We start from the raw sequence: 15000 nt of genomic DNA, 5'->3' as shown, positions 1-15000 counted from the left end.
TATTTTAGCCAATTAATGATTGTTTTAATCTCTTATGCATGTCATTATTGTACTCTTAACTATGTATACTTAATATCTCTCTGTCTGTAATTGGAGCTTTTCTCCTCGGGTCTCCACTGAAAATGGTCTCCTAGCCCAGCTGGACTAACCCGGTTAACAAATATCAATAAATAAATAAATAAAATCAATAAAAGGAGAGCTTATACCAAGCAGGCAGAATATGTATGCTGTGCTCGTAGCAGCTTGGTGTTTTGCTGTGTGATTGACATGTGAGTGATAATGCTATACTGACTCCTGATTGGGTTGTCCCTTTGATAAGAAGTTAAACCAAAGGCTCATGTACCTGAGTTGGATGTAGCTCAGCTGCATGTAAAAGATCTCATGGCATCTATCAAAAAGAGTAGATATTCACCAATGCCCTGGCCAAATTTCCTCTAGTAGTATAAATACCACCTCAGTCTCCCATGAACATAAGCTACTAACCTAATGGGATTAAGGAGAAATAATAAATGTGCTGTCAACGTCTGCTTTTTTCTGAGGGAAGCATGTGATAGTGGTCTAAAATGCTGTATATAGCAGTGTAGGCCGCATGCTTTGGATAACCCTTTCAATGGGACACAATCTTATAGTTTAATTTCTGTAATGAAATTATTATATAGACATCTGTGCAGTTACTGAGATATGGTTTTAAGCAGCTGCAAGGTTTCAGTACTTTCCACACTTTTAAATCAGTAGCTGCAGAGATAACGGCTGAAGGTGGAGATGTCTCAGTATACACACCAATATCAGGCATACCTCTAAGGTGGTCAGATAGGATGGAGCATTGGATATACACATCAATATCAGGCATACCTCTAAGGTGGTCAGACAGGATGGAGCATTGGATATACACATCAATATCAGGCATACCTCTAAGGTGGTCAGATAGGATGGAGCATTGGATATACACATCAATATCAGGCATACCTCTAAGGTGGTCAGATAGGATGGAGCATTGGATATACACATCAATATCAGGCATACCTCTAAGGTGGTCAGATAGGATGGAGCATTGGATATACACATCAATATCAGGCATACCTCTAAGGTGGTCATATAGGATGGAGCATTGGAGTTCTTCCATATGCAGATCACCACAGACAAAATCCCGTCCCATATCCTAGTCAGCTGTAGGTCACCCTCTGTGTCCTACAAAACACATAGCACATATTAAATCTATTGCAGACACTCACCATCCAGTTTAATACCTTACTCACGGGGGAACATTAATTATCCCTGTATAGACTGAAAATCCGCCATGGCCTCAAATCTACAGGCTCAGAGATTCCTGGACTTTGTAAATACAAACATCCTTGGCCAAATAGTGAATATACCCACTACAGGCTCCAGCACACTGGACCTCTTGCTCACAAATATGTGATAACACTGCACCCCACCACCACCACCCCAATGTCTCATCCTCCCTGTTAAGATCCAGACGTAAATCTGTCTCCTTCAGAATCAAAATCTTAATCCCATTAAAGCCAGCAACAGTTTGGAATTATTTCAGAGAAAATTACCTCTTATTAAGTGATGGTTTGTCAAAATTCACTGCCCCTGCAAACCCTGAGAACACAGCGGCATACCTCTCAACTGTCCAGATTTTCACAGAATGTCCAGATTTTTGCCTCATAATCTCCATCTGTTCCTCATAAAACTTGTGGTTTTCTGGAGAATCACTGGGATGGTCTTATGAATGAAATCACTAAGTAACAGCATACATTGGACTTTGAGACGTCATATCCTTCAGAAAATGCATGTTACATAAAGTCTGTTGTTCTATCATCTATCTAAGTTTGTAAGAGGAATATTTATGATCTGTCCCTATTTTTAGGCCTTTGTTGCCCCATTATGTTAGGCTTTGTCCAAATTTCTTGGGGTAAGAGGTTGAGAGGAATGCACAGCACCTTATTGTGAGTTGCACTCAGAAACTCTTTACAACCATATCAATGACTACATAAAGGCTGCTGTACCTAGAAGAAGTAAGCCCAAGACTAGAAACAAACTTTCGTGGTGGCATCCCAAGTTAAACAGGATATACAACAAAACGAAAATGTATGGGAAAAATCAAGAAGATTAATTTCCATAAAGATAAAAATTCTCTCATGAAACTCAGAAGGCAACTGAGAGAGCTAATTAAATCAAGCAGTGCCAACTTTGAGGTTAAGATAGCCTCCCAGGTGAAAAATAACCACAAGACCTTCTTGGCTCAGAATCCTCAAGGGCAGCACTCAGCAATGTGCTGAACTGGTGGTTAATGGTGCCATATTCACTGAGCCTTGTGATATAGCAAACCTGTTAGCAGAGAAATTTAGTTCCAATTTTACCCCCTTCACTCCAACCATCCCTCCGAAATTACCCTCAAACATAATCCCTCCAACTCTAACTAGGGAGTATGTACTGGCTGCGCTTGTTAAAGCCAAGAACATGGTTTCTTTGGGCCCAGATAATATCCTAATCTACTCCCTGAACAGTCTAAAATATGACTTATCAGGACCCCTGGAGTCATTATTTAACTATAGTTTTAAAGCAGCCTTTGTGCCATGTGAATGGAGGACTGGGACAGTCATTTCCATCATAAGGGAGGACCTTCAGCAGTTCCTGGAAACTACAGGCCCTTTAGTCTGACTAATCTTATTTGTAAAGCCATGCAAGGGACTATCATGAAAATTATCAGTAAGGATATAAGAGACTTCCAAATACTGGATCCATCCCTGTTTGGCTTTGTCAAAGTAAGATTTCTGAATCTGGTGGACATTTTTGAAAAGGTCATTAAAGCAATGGATAACAGGAAAACTGTGCATACTGCCGACCTACAGCTGACTAAATCATTTCATAAAATACTCCACTCTATAAACTTATTGAACTAGGAATAAAACCCTTTATAACACACTGGATAGCTAGCTAGCTCACTGATATGACCCATGAGGTTATAATCAGTGATACCACCCTGAGAAAGAGACTGGTCACCAGTGGAGTTCCCCATGGCTCTGTGGTAGGCTTACTCCTCTCTGGCATCTAGTTCTTGGAGGTCAAAACCAATGTCAGACTCCTCTGGGTAACCAACTTTGCTGATAATTGCAAATTGGGAGCAGTCATTGAATCCCCCCAAGATGAGAAGTCCCTTCAGGTAGATCTGATAGATAGCTGGTGTGTCGTGTCTGGTTGGCCTACCGATTTTTTTCCTAGGAAAAAAAAAAATCGGTGATCTGGCCATTCACATAACTTGTAGTTCACTCTTTGTGTCACTGAAATGGCATTCTGTGTTTAGCCATTTTGGCGTCATAATATAGACCCTGAGAGGTGATCATTACTTGGCATAAAGGCATCCCTGGACCTTGTTTTGGTGAACCTTTTGCACGTCCACAAAACGAACAGCATCAGGACTACTAGATAAAATGAGTTAAAGTTTGTTTGTGACATAAATATGACATGTTGGAGGGACACATATGTTTCTTGGAGAATTATCATTGTCTGAAACAGGCTCACCATTCATTTGAAGCAGAGTTCTTGCCTATCCCTATTTAACCGCAACTTAGACCAATGGATGGGTAATTGGAAACTCACCCCTGGTCTGATACTTATGTTTCTGATGAACAGAGGCAGTTAGTAAATCACCCCCTATATAAATCAAATTTATGGGTCACGTTTGGGTTGCATGGCTAGGCTTAAAAGGTCCCTAGTGTTCGTTAGCTTAGTTTACACCGATGAACCTATGACAAGTTTGTGTAAAATCAAGACAGTGATTCTGCTTGTGTTTAGTGGCCAACTACAATAGGTGCAGTTTGGTTGGCCACCTGAGGCCCACACCAATGCAGAGCTCATGGCCACTGTGTGAATAAGGTGCTACAGCTGCTGCAACATCAGATTGTTTATCTGTTTTTTAGGCAAAGAAATGCTATGTGCAATCGCTTCAAATTTAAATAAGTAAATAGACAAGTTGCTGCAGCTTATGGTAACCTATAGCCAGCACTTCAATTGACTAATGCGTTTGGGGGCTTTTTTCTCCTATGATATCCTACAAATCATTAGACTGACTACTCCTGGTGGGTAATCAGATGTGGATGGGCTTCAGGTGATGACAAACAACTATGTGTTTGTGTAAAACAGAATTTAAGATAGACTTTTTGGCTATTATTTTATTTGATTTTGTTTTATTTGTTAATTTTATTTCAGTCAGACGTACACAAATTATTCCTGTCAGGCAAACAGATTTGGGGTATGGTGACTATTTATATCTATGCTTCTTTTTAACAATTGTGCATGTGCAGAAATTATTTGTGGTGGGCAACAAGATAGAGTTGGGTGTGGGGGCTGGTAAGAAGTTATGTGTTTGTATAAAATGAAGACTAAAATGCATTGCATGGTCATCAGTTTATTTATCTGTTTGCATGTTTGTATTTTGTTACTTAAGACACGGTAAGAAATTATTCCATGCAGGCAGCCTGATGGGTCTGTGACGTGGGAGCTGGCAAGCAACTGTTTGCATAAAATGCAGTTTAAAAAAACATTATGTGGACATCATTTTATTTATTAATTTTTTTTTTAATTACAGTCAGGCATGCATAAATTATATCTGGCAAGCAGATTTTTATTGCATCACCATTGGGGATTTGAGATTTGCATGGGCAATTAAGTAACTAGTTGCTGGATATAGGGTTGTCTGTAAATAAAAATGCTACCATTTTGTTATCTCATTCGCACATTTGTGGTGTGGAATGTCACGTCTAGCAGACTACATGCATCCTTGGACTTCAGAGCAGAATCTGAAAAAATCAACTGAAAAAGTATAGGATAAACACACATAAATATTTTATAAACAATAGAAGCTATTAAAACTGTACAAACAGCAATGCTATCAGTGAGAAGTAGTCTTTACTGTGATCATAGTCAGTGCATTCATAGTCTTTAGTATAATATAGAATAACGCACACACATACTCAGAATAATGGTTTTATTTAAGTTTCACAAAGTCATATCTTCAAAGCTGTACAACTTAGGCATATATTGTTAGATTAGGTTTGTTAAACAAACATAGGTCGCCATGTGGCAGCAAGAAATTCCTCTCTGAGTGCATGTATACTGAGAAATTTATAAAAATATGAAAACATATGCTTAATTGTATAATTAGCAAATAAATGGATCTGAATGTCTCTCAAAATGTGTAACTTACATTGCAAATATCAATGTGTTCTTCAACATAATCTAAGGTTTCACCTAATGCCATGCACTAATTTGTAAGTCACTATTTATTTACTTATTTAACATTTGTTTACCAGGAAAGTCCTACTTGGAATGAAGCCAATATTCAGTGGAGGCCTGGGGAGAAATGATCCAGACACATGTCTTTGTAATGAAACCCACACAAATGCACAGAGGACATGCACTATATGGAAATATTGCTTATTTTCATAATTACTAACAAACAAGTAGCAGTATCACTAGTACAATGTGATATAAATGGACATTGACAATTAGTTTTCCTGTCGGTCACCATGGCATTTCACACCATACCACTTAATAGTATGTATCACTAGTACAATGTGATATAAATGGACATTGACAATTAGTTTTCCTGTCGGTCACCATGGCATTTCACACCATACCACTTAATAGTATGTATCACTAGTACAATGTGATATAAATGGACATTGACAATTAATTTTCCTGTCGGTCACCATGGCATTTCACACCATATCACTTAATAGTATGTATCACTAGTACAATGTGATATAAATGGACATTGACAACTAGTTTTCCTGTCTGTCACCATGGCATTTCACACCATACCACTTAATAGTATGCATCACTAGTACAATGTGATATAAATGGACATTGACAATTAGGTTTCCTGTCGGTCACCATGGCATTTCACACCATACCACTTAATAGTATGTATCACTAACACAATGTGATATAAATGGACAGTGACAATTAGTTTTCCTGTCGGTCACCATGGCATTTCACACCATATCACTTAATAGTATGTATCACTAGTACAATGTGATATAATTGGACATTGACAATTAATTTTCCAGTCTGTCACCATGGCATTTCACACCATACCACTTAATAGTATGTATCACTAGTACAATGTGATATAATTGGACATTGACAATTAATTTTCCAGTCTGTCACCATGACATTTCACACCATACCACATAATAGTATGTATCACTAGTACAATGTGATATAAATGGACATTGACAATTAGTTTTCCTGTCGGTCACCATGGCATCTCACACCATACCACTCAATAGTATGTATCACTACTATGATGTGATATAAATGGACATTGACACTTAGTTTTCCTGTCTGAAACCATGGCATTTCACACCATATTGCTTAATAGTATGTATCACTAGTACAATGTGATATAATTGGACATTGACAATTAATTTTCCAGTCTGTCACCATGGTATTTCATGCCATACCACTTAATAGTATGTATCACTAGTACAATGTGATATAAATGGACATTGACAATTAGTTTTCCTGTCTGAAACCATGGCATTTCACACCATACCACTTAATAGTATGTATCACTAGTACAATGTGATATAAATGGACATTGACAATTAGTTTTCCTGTCAGTCACCATGACATTTCACACCATACTGCTTAATAGTATGTATCACTAGTACAATGTGATATAAATGGACATTGACAATTAGTTTTCCTGTCAGTCACCATGACATTTCACACCATACTGCTTAATAGTATGTATCACTAGTACAATGTGATATAAATGGACATTGACAATTAGTTTTCCTGTCGGTCACCATGGCATTTCACACCATACCACTTAATAGTATGTATCACTAATATGATGTGATATAAATGGACACTGACAATTAGTTTTCCTGTCAGTCACCATGACATTTCACACCATACTGCTTAATAGTATGTATCACTAGTACAATGTGATATAAATGGACATTGACAATTAGTTTTCCTGTCGGTCACCATGGCATTTCACACCGTACCACTTAATAGTTAGTAGGTCTCATAGATATGAAAACATGAGCATAGACACAAGGGTGTACCATAAACCAACCCAGGAAAGTACACACCTGTTAGTATGGCTAGTCCAATATGCAAAGCCATGGAACAAATTATCATGGAAATGATCAACAAAGAAATAGGCAACCTTCAGACACTGGAATGAAGCCAGTATGGCTTTGTCAAAGAAAGATTATGCTTACTAAACCTGGTTGAATTCTTTGAGAAGATCCCAAAGCAACAAATGAATCAGTATAGTGTATACCACCTACCTGGGCCTGACAAAGGCATTTGATACAATACCCCACTTGGGTATAGTTAACAAACTTGCCAAACTGAGTATAAATCCCTACATAACTTACTGGATTGTCAGTTGAATCAAAAATACTATCCAAGAAGTCAGGACTGATGACATTACCTCCACTAAGAGACTGGTCACGAATAAGGTACCTCAGGGTAACTGTGCTGGGACTTCTCCTATTTGGCATCTACTTCTTTTTGGTAAAAATTAACATCAAGTACCTTTGTCTGACCAAGTTTGCAGATGACTGCAAATTAGGAGCTATCATATTTTCCCCCCAATGACAAAATTTCTTACACGAGGTTCTAACACAGAGAAATGACTGATGCCAAAGTCACAGACTAAAACTCAGTACCAAGAAATGAATTATAGTGCTTTTTTGGAAAACTTGTACCCAGGCTAATTACTTCATCAATAAAACACCCCTAAGAGTTGTTCTGATAGTCAGGGATCTGAGAACATATGTAGACAGTAATCTGGCCTTTGACCAACTTGTTTCCAAAGGTAGTAAAAAAATCATTCTATGTTGCTCAACTTATAAGGAAGAGCATGTCATCGTCCAAGGAAGTCACGGTGACACATTATTTGGCACTGATCAGACCAATAATTGAGTATAATGTCCGCTTCACCTTGTACCTGATCAGATATATGCAATAGTTGGAGCACCCACATAGATGATTTATCAGCAATCCAGGGTATAAACAGATCATCCTATATGCGTTCCCTTAAAACCCTGTGTCTGTAATCTGTCTCCTACAGGTTACTGAGAGACAGTCTATACCTGGCATACAAGGCATCCTAAGAGCCAGTTCGAATGGACATTTGCACATCTGTAAATGAACATCAAAACCACTAGATTATGGGATTTAAATTTTGCTTGTAACATAAATAAGACATGTTGGTGCGACAGACGTGTGTCTCAGATGATCTCCATGCTCTGAAGCAGAGGCTTCCCATCCATGTGAAGCAAAGTCTGTCCCTGACTCTATTTAAGCATAACTTTGACCAATGGATGGGAAATCAAAAATTCACCTCGGGTCTGGCCCCCAGGTCTCTAATAGAAAGAGGAAGACACTAATGACCAAACTAGCAACCCCCCCCCCCCGACATAACCTGTAGAAACTTCCTAACTAATATACTTCCCACTAATAAACTTCTAAGATAAATAGGGACACAGTTGGTTTGGATTGCAGTGCTAGTCTTATAAAGTCCCTGGTGGTCATTCGCCTAGTCTATAACTATGACCCTATGAACCTGTAAGTTAAAAGCAGTAATCAATTTCTCTACTGCAAGACATCATAGATAACTGTCTTGGTGTAATTTTGTTAATAACTCCTTGCCCTTTGTAATACTGCCTGTTATTATCTGGAAAGTGACTTAATTACAAAAGTCAGAGTCATAAAAGTTCTGGACACCATGAGGTGTTATAGGTAATAAGTGGCAGTATACAGGAAGGCTGTAAAGGCTTGACTGGATTGGACTTTGCAGGGCTAAAATGATTTTCTGATGCAAGTTGGATTACTTTAGTTTTTATTTATTTATCCTTTGTTGACCAGGTTAGTCCTACTAGGCTAGTACTCTCTTTTCATGGGAAGCCTGAGGTGTTATTTATACTATTGTGGCTAAGTTTTGTGTGGAACACAGTCGGAGTACAGTTGCTGGAGACACTATTTTTATCCCAGTCAGATATCTGTCCTATGCAGTGTTTTTTTTTTTGTATGATATGTGGGTTATTAAAGAAAAGCTGTTGTAGTAACATCTATATGCTTTTAACTCTTTGGTTGTATTCATAACACTGAAGCAGATATTGATATGCCAAGATTGTGTAATATAGCCTAAAGGATTTGCATTTTAGTGATATATTTTGCAATACTTTGATTACAGCCTCCAACAGCTGTGAAGGGGTTGACAATTTTCAATTCAGTAGAGTCTACATTATTTTTAATTTTGGTCAGAACTGTCAGATCTTTGGCATCAATTATGTAGTCATTGTAACATATTGCTCTCATGCAATTTCTTCTACAAGATTTGATGGGAAAGATCTTTGGATTTTGTTAAATATTGTTGCTGCGTGGCTGTTTTTTTTGTCAACCATTCCTTGATGCATGGCTGATGTAGCACAGAAAATGCTATGAAAATAGCATCCATAATTTTTTTAATACAACAAAAGCTGTTTATTCTTCAAAGGCAGCAGGCTCTACATTTGTGGAGAAAGCACTGATATTCAAAGTTGTCTGCTGGCAGTAAAATAGATGTAATTTATTTCTTTATAACAGTTAGAGATGTACATAGACAGCAAAATGTGGCTATAACTGCTGGTGGGGGGTTGGGTATTGGCTATTTAAGAATGAAATTATGTAAAGCTGTTGCCATATGCATGTTTTAGACAGTATTTAATCGGGCTTTCTAAGACAGGTGTGCATTTGAGTGAAGTAAGCTGGAAGAATTTATAGTGGCTACTGGTGTTTGTACTAAACAATCCTGAAATATATTACTTTGGTAAGTCTTATTGATGCAAATTGTTTACCACAGTCAGACATCTGGATATCACACAGTCACCAGTGTGGCTATAATGGCTAGGTGCAGGGGCTTTATGTGGATGAAAATGACTGACCCTCCTAAACTGACAAAATTTAACATCCATTATTCTGTCTTTGCAGAACTAGTGAGTATTTGTGTAAACCAAATTGGTATACTTTATTGGGGTCATTTTTTTCCAGAATTATACACACGAAGTGTGCGCAGTCTGTAAGGTGGCCTTGATTGATAAGTACGGACACTGATGGATAACAATGACTGGGTTAGTTATTTATTTTACATCTTGATGGAAAAATATTCAAGACTGCAGATTTATAACATGATGTAGCAAATTTTGCTTAAACAATAAGTAAAACAACCAGGAAGGTGAATCTGAAAGAATACAGGCATCTCTGCATGTTCCTAAAAAGTACATGGATGGGATGATGGTTTAAAAAACAGCCCAAATCCCCAAGTTATACTTAAACTGACCACTGCATATCTTTCAAAATGGTTATGAGCAGACCTAGGGAAGAGACGGAGTAATTCCATTTTATGACTTGTTTGTTTTCAAGTTAGTCTGAGAACCCCCTAACTTATCTGGAGATGAGACATGAACATGTCATGATATGTAACTGCTTCAAGTAATTAATTCTTCATGCCAAAGCCTTTGTAAAGGTCTAGGGATATTGCAACTACTACATTGCCTTTGCCGAGGTGTAACTGACTGTATCTGGCTGTGTCCAGCTCTAGCTGTACAACAATTAGGATGAAATCAACATTGCACATCTGAGAAGTTGATGAGGCCTGAGAAATACTTGAGGAGCTGTTTGTGGACAGATTTATTTGTCTAAGATACTGTACAGAGGAGACAGAGTGATGTTGGGGTAGCAGTTGCTCATCTCCTTAGAGGGTCCACCCTTAAGCAGGAATATGTATTTATATTTCCACAATGAGAGAATGTTATTGTCTTTTATAGACTGGTCGATTAATGTAGTATTATAATGAAAAACTATTTCATGGCAATTGCTGTAAGAGAAAGATGATCTCGCTTTAAGTTTACTTAAGGTACTTATTAACGGTGACAGAATTATCAAGATAAAGAAGGGGCATTGGAGTAGTGTTATGGCCTGAAGGAAGAACATTGCTGATGGTAGACTGACATTTTTTATGGTTAAGGCAAATATGTTAATTAAAATGCAATAGATTTTTGCTGGCAGTAATTGCATTTTTACCTGATTATACGTTTCTCTGAACTTGACATGATCTTAGTGAAACACTGGTGTCAGAAAAACTAACCAGATTTTTTTTTTCTGTTTTTGTCATATTCTTTTTTGGAATTGTTTCTGGTAAATTTATAGAACAAATCAGTCTAAGCTAAGTTGGTAATAGATTATCAAAAACGGATATCAAAAGAATTTAAATATTATGTGCAAATTCTGAACAAGCAACTAGTCACCTGCTGAGAAGGCAATGTTAAAAGAGTCGGTTTTGAAATGTTTCATATTTGTTGATAGTCAATCCTATGTTGGCTTATGCGTCTCAGTGACCCACACTATGCATATTGGTAGGGTGCCACTGTATTCAGCTGGAAATTAAATAATCACAAAAACAAGATGCTTACATGGTGCCCAAAACAGTTGAAACTTTGTAGCAGTTAGGTCGTGCTGAGTGTTTGATGACTCTTATCTGACTATAGGTTACTGGAAGATCACCTCAATACCCAGAGCAAGGCAGAGGACATTCCACATTTTCTTTGGGTTGTATGAATTCACCAAGATACCCTTTGGAATGGAAAATTCTTCAATATTTCAGAGGATGGTAGATCACATCCTAGCAGTTGCTGGAGATTCTTTGCTCTTGTCATCATAGATAGTACTGGTGTATGTCTGTCATGGGAGAACATTTTCAGTATGTTAAGAAGGTACAGAAAATCCCGAAAAGGCCAGGGTTAACCACTGACTCAGCTGATATCTTTATCAGCAATTAACTGGTTGGAAGATCAACCAAGGCATGCCAAGGTAAAAACGATACAGGGATGGCCTACCGCTGTTCCCATAGGTTCATAGGTTAGTTCTAAGCTAACTGCCCTTGTGAGCCAAAATAACAAGTGGGGGTATTCCTGGTAAAACAGGGTTATTCTAGAAAGTTTGTCTTTAGCAGTAATAATACCATAACTTCTTAACCGCACCTTTGCAAAATTTACCTGAGGGGAAAAACAAGCTAAATAAGGGTAAATATACACTCATTTAACTGTTATTACAGTAACTCAAGTAAGCTTTGAGTGGGCAAGCTGTGGTAGCCAGCTGTGATTATAATCAAGAATTTATTATGCCGGTACATGCTTCAAGCCATGTATAAGGAGCAGGTTGTTGTACTGTGTTAAAGATAGAAGAGGACACGGTATTGTATCTAGGCTGCAGCCTGTAGCCAAAACCACATTCTTATATTGGTGTAAAAAAGAATGTTTGGGGATAGTTTGGAGTCTTTAAAAGCTTCAAGTGTGCCTAGATGTCAGTAACTCCACAGTGTGTGTGTGTGTGTGTGTGTGTGTGTGTGTGTGTGTGTGTGTGTGTGTGTGTGTATATATATATATATATATATATATATATATATATATATGTGTGTGTGTGTGTGTGTGTGTGTGTGTGTGTGTGTGTATGTATATATATATATGGGTCTCCTTCTGTTTATTAAAAGTACATTTCATCGACAAACAGAAGGCCAAGCCCACTTCCACGAAAGTGCACTACATCGAAAGTGCATTTTTGAGAAAGCCAAATTGCGTTACTGTGGGGATAAGGGAATATATCTTTTTTCCCACTGTAGTGCAATCTCAGAGTTAGTTTTTTTAAGTAGGGGGGTGCAGGGGGGCTTGCTCCCCTGCATGAATGTAATTTAGTGTTTTGTTTTTTATTTTTTTTTATTTTTTGTGGGATTTTTTTTCCCCCAGTATTTTGTGTTTTGCAAAAGTACATTTTCAACAAAGTAATTTTGATGGATCAACATAGTTCCATATGGATATATATATATATATATATATATATATATATATATATATATATATATATATACATACATACACACACACACACACACACACACACACACACACACACACACACGCACACACACACATACTGCAATCCCTTAAAATGCTTATACAGAGTCAGGGGACAAAATGTTAAGTTCTTTAGAAGGCATAGTCTGTTATAGTAGACAAAGTCACAGAGCTTCTATTTTATTGACTTTGCCCTCTTTGTCTAGAAATGGTGTGACAATGGATAAAGTTTATATTAATTTGGGGTGTGAAGCTTCCTCATAATGTTGTGTTGGGTATGTATGCAAACACCATGGGAAGCATTCTTTCTAGTGGAGTCTTTGGGTGGACAAACACAGTGAATGAGCATTTTAATGAGTTTATATTAAGGAACTGCGGTGGTGGTGCTGCGGTAGCGCCGTCGCCTCACAGTAAGACATTGTCCTGTTCGATTCTCAGCTAAAGCGTCTTCCGTGTGGAGACATGCGTGAGTGGGCGTACCTTCGTTGAAGGTTGTATGTCAGGGCTGGCAATTCGGTACGTAAAAATCTACTGCCAATCATTAGCGGACCGGAGTTCCACTGTGGCAACCCCTAACCGGGAAAAGCCGAAAGATACAACAACAACAACAACCATCAATATTAAGGAAAAGATCCCTTTGCAGATGAAATTTAGAATTAGAGTCCTAGAATATGATAGTCCAGTTAGAGTGGTACCAATAATAGAGATGTGGACAGTGTCAAGACAATGGACTGTGTACCTTAAAGGGCAATAGACCTTCAATACCCAAGCTTCATGTATTTATGGTATCAGAAGAAAACTCAATTATTTTATGATTTTCATTTTATTTTATTTTTATCCAAGGTGATAATCCATGTAGACTGTTTACAGGTTCTGCCTTGGCTAGAGTTTAAGAAAGTAAAGTCAACATAAGTAATAAAATTAAGTGCAAACAAGAAAAGCTGAACACAGTTTGTGAAGATAACTGTATGGTACGATTAACACAATGCAACATCTATGAGGCACTTATTAAGGAGTAGCAGGTACTAATGCAGTCCTGATAAGATGGACAGCCGCATGGCTAACACATATCACATGGCCGTTATCATACAGGAGTTGGACACAGTCTGTATGCAGATGACTTTAAAATTGGTAAACTGATTACAAGTGTTACAAACAGGGCATTTTTGCAAAAGAACTTGACTAAATTGACCATTTAGAGACACAGGAGAACAGTATGCTGATAACTACATCAAAGACTAAGAATGTGAGAGTTGGAAGAAATAAATTGAAAGGCGAATATTTAATACAGCACACAGTGATTGAATCTGTAGATTCATTTAAGGACCTGGGTATATAGGTAGAGCCATCTCTGAGTTTTTCTAATCATGTCAACCATTTGGTTAAAGATAGTTATAGAACTACAGGTTGTATAAAAGATTTATAAAGTCTATAAAGTCAAAAATGATGAAGTCATTATTTGTTAGTTATATTAGACCCAAAGTTGAATATGTAATAATAATATGGAAATCTTATCTGAAAAAAGCATGGATAAACTGAAAAGGCTACAACGGAAATATGCCAAGGACATCCATGTATATGAACATTGAAGTTATTATGAAAGACTAAAACATCTGAATCTGTGCAGTGTTTCATGCAGATATTTATGAGGTTCAGGTATGTGGTGTATTTATATACTTTCTGGGAATGCTTGAGTTATCAAGAGTCATGGCTTAGTGGTAGGTTGCACAGACTAGTGTTTCCAAGGTCCTGGGTTTGGGACTGACAGTGGGAGTTTATTTTGGGGTTGGGAGGATGGCCTAATGGTTAAGGTGTTTGCCTTACAAACACAAGATATAGGGTTTGAATCTCATTGGGGATAATTGGCTAGGCTTAAAATGGCTCGCAAGGGCAGTTAGCCTAGTACTAATCTATGAATCTATGAATCAAAAAGTGCTAGAGAATCATCAGACAGCCTGTGTAGGAGATACTGTAGGAATGAGAAGTGTACTTACTGGTTCTCTGACAGAGTAACTGATACATGGAACAGACTAAGAAATTACATTAAAGCAAGTAGTAGTTTGAATATTTTTTCAGAATA

At 37.6% G+C, this 15000-nt stretch overlaps 1 protein-coding gene across 2 annotated transcripts in view; it reads left to right on the top strand.

Annotated features, from left to right (window-relative positions):
* Window positions 1-15000, top strand: part of LOC122794633 (RAP1 GTPase activating protein) — a 1835311-nt gene that overhangs the window by 1678028 nt on the left and 142283 nt on the right. The window lies entirely within an intron of this gene.

This window comes from Protopterus annectens, chromosome 2.part1 (genome assembly GCF_019279795.1).
Source record: "Protopterus annectens isolate FY-2018-M chromosome 2.part1, PAN1.0, whole genome shotgun sequence".
Taxonomy (NCBI): domain Eukaryota; kingdom Metazoa; phylum Chordata; order Ceratodontiformes; family Protopteridae; genus Protopterus; species Protopterus annectens.
Note: the sequence above shows the minus strand (reverse complement) of the source record. Positions and strands in the feature narration are given on the sequence as shown.